We start from the raw sequence: 10,273 nt of genomic DNA on the forward strand, positions 1-10,273 counted from the left end.
AGTATCTCTTAGTGCATGCAAAATTAATCACCATACTTGAAACAATGGTTACAGCTTGTGAGGGTGGGATTTGGCAGGATTGGAGGCTATGGTTAAAGATACTTCAGTATTGTTTGTAATCCTTTAATTTTTAAAAGCAGTTAATATTTGTGTAAAACTTATATAATTAAAATTTTAACTTAATGTTCAAAAGTTATAATATACTTGAGTTCAGATTCTTTGTATAAGACAAAATGTAAACAGCACAAAAGTACATTTAAAAAAATTAAAGTTCCCTTTTCCTGGCTAAATTAGACTTGCCCTCAGCTGGGTAAACATTCTATTGTTAGCCTGTGTTTTTTCAGATCTTATAGAGATGCATGTATATTTGTATATATGGGAGCTTATTATTCTCTGACTTGCTTTCAAAAACAACAATGTAATATTAAACCTTGGAGATGTTTCCAAATGAGAATTAATCCTAATTCATTTTCAAAAGCAGCAGTTCATGGTATGAATGAATGTATCCTAACTTACTTACCTAGCTCCTACTGATCAGCATTTAAGATGTTTCTAACCCAAATTCTGTCAAATGTCCCTGGTCATCTCCCTTGCCACTTCCTCAAAGGCCATTCCAAATCTTCATCAGTTTGCCCAAGCAGGAACATGCCTTGTACTCTCTTGAAGGCAGTAGAAACCAGCAGTAAAGAACTTTTAACTTCTCACACCTCCCTTGTTGTTGTTAGGCGCCATGAAGTTGGTTCTGACTCATAGTGACCTTATGTATAACAAAACAAAACGTTGCCCAGTCCTGTGCCATCCTCACAATCTTTGCTATGTTTCAGCCAGTTGTTGGAGCCACTGTGTCAATCCATCTAACTGAGGGAATTCCTCTTTTTCACTGACCCTCTGCTTTGCCAACCATGATGTCCTTCTCCAGGAACTGGTCCCTCCTGATAACATGTCCAAAGTATGCAAGACGAAGTCTCACCATCCTCATTTCTAAGGAGCATTCTTGCTGTACTTCTTCCGAGACAGATTTGTTGCATTCTTTTGGCAGTCCATGGTATATTCAATATTCTTCACCAATACCGTAACTCAAATGCATCAGTTCTTCAGTCTTCCTTATTCACTGTCTAGCATTCGCATGCATATGCGGTGATTGAAAATACCACGGGTTGGATCAGGTGCACCTTTGTCCTCAAGGTGACATCTTTGCTTTTTAACACTTTAAAGAGGTCTTTTGTAGCAGATTTGCCCAACACAATACGTCATTTGATTTCTTGACTGTTGCTTCCATGGGCGTTCATTGTGGATCCAAGCAAAATGAAATCCTGGACAACTTCAATATTTTCTCCGTTTATCATGATGCTGCTTATTGGTCCAGTTGTGAGGGTTTTTATTTTCTTTATGTTGGGGTATAATCCATATAGAAGGCTGTAGTCTTTGATTTTCATCAGTAAGTGCTTCAAGTCCTCTTCACTTTCAGGAAGCAAGGTTGCATCACTTGCATATCATGGGTTGTTAATAAGTCTTCCTCCAATCCTGATGCTGAGTTCCTCATATCATACAGCTTCTCAGATTATTCCCTCAGCATAAAGGTTGAATAAGTATGGTGAAAGGATACAACCCTGATGCATACCTTTTCTGATTTTAATCATGCAGTATCCCCTTGTTTTGTTTGAACTACTGCCTTTTAGTCTATGTACAGGTTCTGCATGAGCACAATTCAGTGTTCCGGAATTCTCATTCTTTGCAGTGTTATCCATAATTTGTTAGGATCCACATAGTCGAAGGGCTTTGCATAGTCAATAAAACACAGGTAAACATCTTTCTGGTATTCTCTGCTTTCAGCCAAGATTCATCTGACATCAGCAATGATAACCCTCGTTCCCCATCCTCTTCTCAATCCAGCTTGAATTTCTGGCAGTTCCCTGTTAATGTATGGTTGTAGTCATTTTTGAATTATCTTCAGCAAAATTTTACTTGTGTGTGATGTTAATGATGTTCAATAATTTCTGCATTCTGTTGGATCACCTTTCTTTGGAATGGGCACAAATATGGATCTCCTCCAGTCGGTTGGCCAGGCAGCTGTCTTCCAAATTTCTTGGCATAGACCAGTGAGCACTTCCAGTATGCATCTATTTGCTGAGGTATCTCAATTGGTATTCCATCAGTTCCTGGAGCCTTGTTTTTAGCCAATGCCTTCAGTGCAGCTTGGACTTCTTCCTTTAGTACAAAATCAGTTTTTGGTCGTATGCTACCTCCTGAAAGAGTTGAATTGACAATTCTTTTGGCAGTCAATGGTATATTCAATATTCTTTGTCAGCCAATTCTTTTTGGTACAGTGACTCTGCATTCCTTCCATCTTATTTTGATGCATCCTGAGTCATAATGACTGAAGACCAGACAAGTTGTGGGATAACATTAAGGACATCATACATGAAGAAAGCAAATGCTCATTAAAAAGACAGGAAAGAAAGGACTAAAATGGATGTCAGAAGACACTTTGAAACTTGCTTTTGAATGCAGAGCAGCTAAAGTGAACAGAAAAAATGACGAAGTAAAAGATGAATAGAAGATTTCAAAGGGCAACACAAGAAGACAAATAAAATATTATAATGAAATGTGCAAAGACCAGGAGTGATAAAACCAAAAGCAAGGAGCACACTCGGCATTTCTTAAGCTGAAAGAGCTAAAGAAAAAATCCAAGCCTCAACTTGCAATACTGAAAAAACAAAAAGTACCTCCATATATACTACCAAATTCTCTGTGCCTGTCTTTTTTCACCTTCCTTTTTGCTTCAGAGGAAAAGGAATCATCACAATTCAAAGCTAATAGCCCTAATGCACAAGGGAAACCATCCATTCAGACCTTTTTAAAGACTTCACTGCATTAATTTTCCATTCTGCTTTATCTCCAAGAGGTGTCTTTCTTTCCCTAAGCACATAAGCATGCTTAAGTCTCTCTGGGTATAAAAGTACTCCTTTCCAAGATCCATTTATTTTTCCACCCTACAGAGCTAAGCTTCTTGAAAGAATTCTTCACTCCTTGTCACCATTTCCTCATTTTTCATTCATTTCTTTGTGCATGCTACACAAAAAATCTTGTCTAATCTATGCCCCTAAGCCAAGCCAAGCCAAGCCCAGTGCCGTATGCCCCTAGAGACTTTTAAATTACTAAGTCTAATTCACATCTTTTTTGTCATTCATTCACTTTAATTCTCTGTAGCACCTGATATTAACCACCTATGCAATCTTTAAGTTTCCTCCTTCTCTTCATTTTGTGCTAGGACACTCTCCCTAGGTTCCCTTTCAAACCTCTGACAATCCTTTCTCATTCTCTGTGGCTTCCTCCTTAACCATTTATTAAAGCTAAATTTTCTCCAAGGTACCATCTTTAGCCAACAATATCTTCTCAGTCTACCTGCTGTCTCATTCCAAGCTCATCCACTCCCATGCTTCAACTTTCACCTAAATGCCAATAACTTCTGATTTTCTATGGCTAACCTCAGCCTTCTCCTACCTAATCTAATTGTCTGCTGGACATGTCTATCAGAATGTGCATAGGCTCCTCAAAATGAACATGTCCAAAAACGACATCAGGATCTTCCCTAACAACCTTGCTCCCCCTCCTGCATTCTTCTTATCATTTGATAAAACTTCTGTCCATTTCATCACCCAGGCAAGGGGCCTAAAAACTATGGTTGACATCTCTGTCTCACTAGGCCACTCCATATGCAATTAACCACCAGATATATCTTATTCTCTTCTTTTCTTTCTGTTCCCACTGCCCAGGTCCATTTCTTGCTATCTCTTGCATTGACTAGTGCAGTGGACTCCTGTTATGGGTTGAATTGTGCCCCCCACAAAACATGTGAAATCCTAACCCTTACACCTATAAATGTCACCTTGTTTGGAAAGAGGGGTTTTCTTGTTATGTTAATGAGGTCATACCAGTATAGGGTGGATCCTAAACCTAATCCCTCCTGAGTTATAGAAAGATCATGAGTATACTGAATACTAAAGTATCTTTAACCATAGACTTCAATCCCACCTAGACCCACCTTCACAGAGATACACAGAGGGAAGCCAGACAGCAAGGAATGCCAAGGAACTCCCAGACCACTGACAAGGAAGGACCTTCCTCTAGAGCCACATCCTAAATTCAGACTTCCAGCCTCCTGAACTGTAAGAAAATACCACTTGTATTTTCTGTTACAACAGCACTAGTTAAATAAGAACTCCTTACTGATCTTGCTGCTTCCACTCTTGGCCACCCTTGAATCCATTCTCTACAATGCTGTAATCATGAACTGATAATTTTACTATGTGCTTTAAATTATCTATCTATTATTATTTAAATTATTTCAGGACTTATCATTGCCTGGAGTCTGTACTTGAAGAGGACATTCAAGACTTTTCCTTTGCAGCCTCACTTCCTGTTAGTGATCTACATACAGGTCATTCTGTAGCTACATGTGACTTCTTAGAAACTCCGAGTAGGCTATCAAATAAATTCAAGCCCACATGCCTAATCATAGCAGGGCAATGCCTGCAAACACGTGCAGACAAGAATGGGATGTTGTTGTTTGTTTTTTGTTGTTTTGTTTTCTTCCACCATAGGGTAATGGTGGAATAAGCAGGCCCTGTGCCTGGTCCCTGTGATAAGGAGGGTTGTTTGGCTAGAGGATCTTATCTGCAGTAGCAGAGATGGAAGGGAACATGTGATTAGGACATTTGATGCCCTCCTTTGGATTTTTATTTTATTTTACCAGATGTCAAACTGAACATATTAGCCATACCTCTAGTAGCAAAATGTTTACCAAGTACTGACTGGATGAAGTCAGTAATTTCAATAATACTGGGTAGTGTCTAGAACTTTAAAGTGGACGTGAAATGTCGTGGTGAAGCCTTGTATTAGTGTATATAGCGACATGTGTGACCTTGATTTCTCTCTTGCGTATCTATAAGGCAAGAGATTCACAGAGTCCTTCCCCAGTGGTTTCAGCTCTTAAGTAATGGCCCAAAAATGTGCAGATGAGTCAATTTGTTGGCCAAGACACTTAGCACTAAGATGACTGCCTGAAGTCTGGCCAGCTGTGCTGAACCTTGTGTCCCTTCCTGTATCCTGGGCATCTTGGTTAAGGGATGGAAAGCAGCAACATTCCTCTGAGCTCCATCATTTATGATGGCGTAAATATCATTTACACAGTCTGTGCCCTTGCATTTCTGTTAACTCAGTTAAATCCCAATGGGCTCCATAGGTAGCCAAGGGGTCTGGAGAAGGGGTGGCCTCTTCTGGCACCATGGCATCTGGCAAGGGACTGAGGACATGGGAAGCCACCTACTCGTGCAGGTGGGATATGTCAAATGGCCCAGGTTCGGCTCCATCATGTATGAAGAGGGCTTCAGTACCTGTGCTTAGCTTCTAGGGTACAAAATAAGCTATAGTTTCTTGCATCAGAAGTCCATGGGTAACTTACAACCATCATAGGCAGTCCAGAGATGCCAGGGGGAATGAGAGGATATTGCTAAACACTCCACATTGAAGGAGTTTCTGAAGGCACTAATGGAAGTGTCTGATGATTTTAATTTGGATAGATTCTATGGCCATTTTTGGGAGGGGGACCCATTCAAATTGGACTGATCTGTAAATAGCTGCATTAGTGAGATACAGTAAAAACGATAAATGGAAAATATGTTGCCTCCAGAACCCCAAAAATACTAAAAGATGTTACAAATGTATGCTTTTAATGAGTGTGTTAAACAAATCTTCTGAACGTAGAACATCATCAATGTAATGTCACACTTGTGTTCCTGGAGAATAGTAGATGTGCCAAGTTCTTGCCTGAAAAGATTCCATGTGATGGCAAGGGTGCTGAAATACCCCATGGGTAAACCTGGTAAAGGTGTGTCATGTCTCTTCAGAGGCGAAGGAAAACTGCAGCTGAGAGGTTGTAAAATAGGTACTGGATATAACATATTGGCCATATCTCTAGCAGCAAAATATTTACCAATTACCGATTGGATGAGGTCAGCAATTTCAATAATATTTGGTATTGGGTATGGGGGCCTTAATGGATGGGTTCACAGCATTAAGGTTGCAGTAATCCACCATAAAGTGCCATTCATTCTTTGCAGATTTAAGGACAGGCAACTTTGGGCCACTAAATGTATAATCACCCCTCCACTAGGTCTTATATAATAAGTTTTGATTCTTGAAGGCCCTATTTTAATTTACATTGGGCCATATCAACTATTTTAACTGCAGAGTCCATGGGTCGCCATTTTGTCAAGCTAATTTGTAAGTGCCAATGACTTAATTTTATTTTATTACTCATTAGATCAGTGCCAATGCCCATTTTGGGGAAATGGGTGCTACGATCGTAGGGAATTTAGGTAAAACAATATTTCTGATGATTAATGTAAGCCTTAACTAATTTGTGTTTTATTTTATATTCAGTAACTCCCCTAAGATTATAAGGGGTACAACATTTAAATTTAGTGACATCTCCAGGTATAACTATAATTTCTCCCCCAGTGTTGATTTAGTCCATGAAGGACTTAATTTGCCAATATTTAGCAGATGTTTAAAGTTAATTCAACCTTTGTAGTAGAGGCATGATTGAACATGCAGTCAGGATTGCATGATCGAACATGCAATCAGGACGCACTGATAATTACTCGTGATTGAAATGCGAAAGTTGGAAACAGAAGGATTGGTAGTTGGAAAATATGGCCTTGGTGATAGAAACGATGCCGGGGATTGCATGATTGAATTTTGCAAGACCAACGACTTCTTCATTGCAAATACCGTTTTTCATTAACATAAACGGTGACTATACACAAGGACCTCATCAGGTGGAACACACAGGAATCTAAACGACTACATCTGTGGAAAGAGATTATGGAAAAGCTCAGTATCATCAGTCAGAACAAGGCCAGGGGCCAACTGCGGATCAGGCCATCGACTACTAATATGCAAGCTCAAGATGAAACTGAAGAAAATTAGAACAAGTCCATGAGAGCCAAAGTAGGACCTTGAGTATATCTCACCTGAATTTTGAGACCACTTCAAGAATAGATTTGACACGTTGAACACTAATGACCGAACGCCAGAGAAGTTGTAGAATGACATCAAGGACATCATACATGAAGAAAACAAGAGGTCATTAAGAAGACAGGAGAGAAAGAAAAGACCAAAATGGATGTCAGAAGAGACTCTGAAACTTGCTCTTTAACATCGAGTAGCCAAAGCAAAAGGAAAAAATGATGAAGTAAAAGAGATGAACAGAAGATTTCTAAGGTCAGCTGGAGAAGACAAAGTAAGGTATTATAATGACATGAGCAAAGACCTGGAATAGAAAATCAAAAGGGAAGAACACACTCAGCATTTCTTAAGCTGAAAGAACTGAAGAAAAAATTCAAGCCTCAAGTTGCAATAGTGAAGGATTCTGTGGGGAAAATATTATATGACTCAGGAAGCATCAAAAGAAGATGGAAGGAATACACAGAGCCACTATACCAAAAAGAACTGGTTGGTATTCAACCATTTCAGGAGGTAACATATAGTCAGGAACCCAAGGTACTGAAGGAAGAAGTACAAGCTGCAGTGAAGGCACTGGTGAAAAACAAGGCTCCAGAAATTGATAGAATACCAAATGAGATGTTTCAACAAATGGATACAATGCTAGAAGTGCTCACTCGTCTATGCCAAGAAATTTGGAAGACAGCTACCTGGCCAACTGACTGGAAGAAATCCATATTTATGCCTATTCCCAAGAAAGGTGATCCAAGAGAATGTGGAAATTATCAAACAATATCATTAATATCATATGCAAGCAAAATTTTGCTGAATGTCATTCAAAAGTGGCTGCAGCAGTATACTGACAGGGAACTTCTAGAAATTCAAGCTGGATTTAGAAGAGGACATGGAACGAGGGATGTCATTGCTGGTATCAGATGGATCCTGGCTGAAAGTAGAGAACACCAGAAAGATGTTTACCTGTGTCTCATGGACTACGCTACATTCAACTGTGTGGATCGCAACAGATTATGGGACACTTAATTGTGCTCATAAGGAATCTGTACATGGATCAAGAGGCAGTAGATAGAAAAGAACAAGGGGATACCACATGGTTAAAGTCAGGAAAGGTGTGTGTCAGGGTTGTTTCATTTCATCATACCTATTCAATCTGTATGCTGAGCAAATAATCTGAGAAGCTGGACTATATGAAGAAGAAGGGGGCATCAGGATTGGAGGATGACTCATTAACAACCTGTGTTATGCAGATGACACAACCTTGCTTGCTGAAAGTGAAGAGGACTTGAAGCACTTACTGATGAAGATCAAAGACCACTGCCTTCAGTATGAATTATACCTCAGCACACACACACACACACACACAGAAAAAATCCTCACAATGACCAATAAGCAACATCAAGATAAACAGAGAAAAGATTGAGGTTGTCAAGGATTTCATTTTACTTGGATCCACAATCAACAGCCATGGAAGCAGCAGTCAAGAAATCAAAAGATGCATTGCATTGGGCAAATCGGCTCCAAAAGACCTCTCTAAAGTGTTGAAAAGCAAAGATGTCACCTTGAGGACTCAGGTGCACTTGACCCAAGCCATGGTGTTTTCAGTCGCCTCATATGCATGTAAAAGCTGGACAATAAATAAGGAAGATTGAAGAAGAATTGACGCCTTTGAATTGTGGTGTTGGCGAAGAATACTGAATATACCACGAGCTGCCAAAAGAACGAACAAATCTGTCTTGGAAGAGGTACAGCCAGAATGCTCCTTATGGGATGACTACGTCTCATTACTTAGAACATGTTACCAGGAGGGATCAGTCCCTGGAGGAGGACATCATGCTTGGTAGAGTAGAGGGTCAGCAAAAAAGAGGAAGCCCCTCAACGAGATGTACTGACGCAGTGGCTGCAACAATGGGCTCCAGCATTGCAACAACTGTGAAGATGGCACAGGACCGGGCAGTGTTTCTTTCTGTTGTGCATAGGGTTGTTATGAGTCAGGACCAACTTGAGGGCACCTAACAACAACAGTAGCAGAGGCACAAAAGCCAATCAGCATCCTTTCATCTTTTTCCTGCATAAATGTTTTAGTAAATTTTAGATTTTCAACTGGGTCCAATTGTAAACCTTTGTTTCTATTTATTTTTTCCTCCTGCTGTATGCAGGCTTCTTTCTTTCCATGTTCCTACAGCCTCCCTGGAGCTTTCTCCTCATCTTTCAGACAATTGTCACAATCCCCTCCCCTGATGTTATTTAAGTACATACTTCACCTCCTTCACCAATAAGGCATAGGGTGTAAACAACACAAAGGGACCTTGTGGTTAAGGTCAAAGAGATAAAGTGAGTAACAAGATAGCATGAACTTCACTTTTTCATGCATATAACTGATCATGTAGTCAAACGGTCACAGGCGAATAAGAGTGCACCGTGGCCACCTCTGTACCTCAGGTGCAAAACAGCTTAGTGGGTGCCAGCAGCGGCTCTGGAGTCAGATCATGTTGCTTTATATATACATATATATATACATGTATACATACATATATATATATACATTTATGTGCATACACATACCTTGTTGCTGTCGAGTCGATTCCGAAGCATAGCGACCCTAAAGGACAGAGTAGAACTGCCCCATAGGGTTTCCAAGGAGTGGCTGGTGGATTCGAACTGCGAACCTTTTGGTTAGCCACCAACCTCTTAACCACTGCGCCACCAGGGCTCCGTTAGCATTATAAATCCTTCTAAATGCATCTGGGATTGACTAGATTCTGATGGCTCTGTCATTTTTTAGATTAAAAAAAAAAATCTTGGACAATTAGCAACCTTTTTACTACTAGCTCTGAATCTGGGTTAAGGATTCCCACCTGATTGGGTCATCATGAAGATCAAAGGTTTGTGTAAAGTCATTGCAATGTTCTGCGCAGAGTCAGCACTCAATAAATATTTGTGAAATTGTTGAGTTGGATCCCCGACTGAGTGTTACATCTGTTTCCTCCTGCTGTATTCTCTTGTCTTCACCCCAATACTGCGGATTTTGCCCACTCTCCGGCCTGAGTTAGTTATTAAAATTCCCAACCAGCAAGAGCACGCTACTAGGCTTCCCAAAGCACGTAAGACTACACTTCCCAGAGAGCATTGCGGTCACCTGTTGCGTCCTTTTCACTTTTACTGTTTCAGTAAACTTCCGGGTCATGTGGGCAGGGCTAAAAAGTCCTCCAATGAACGCAGGCAAGGAATGAAGGGGCGGGGAAATTGT

Source organism: Loxodonta africana, chromosome 12 (assembly GCF_030014295.1).
Source record: "Loxodonta africana isolate mLoxAfr1 chromosome 12, mLoxAfr1.hap2, whole genome shotgun sequence".
NCBI lineage: Eukaryota > Metazoa > Chordata > Mammalia > Proboscidea > Elephantidae > Loxodonta > Loxodonta africana.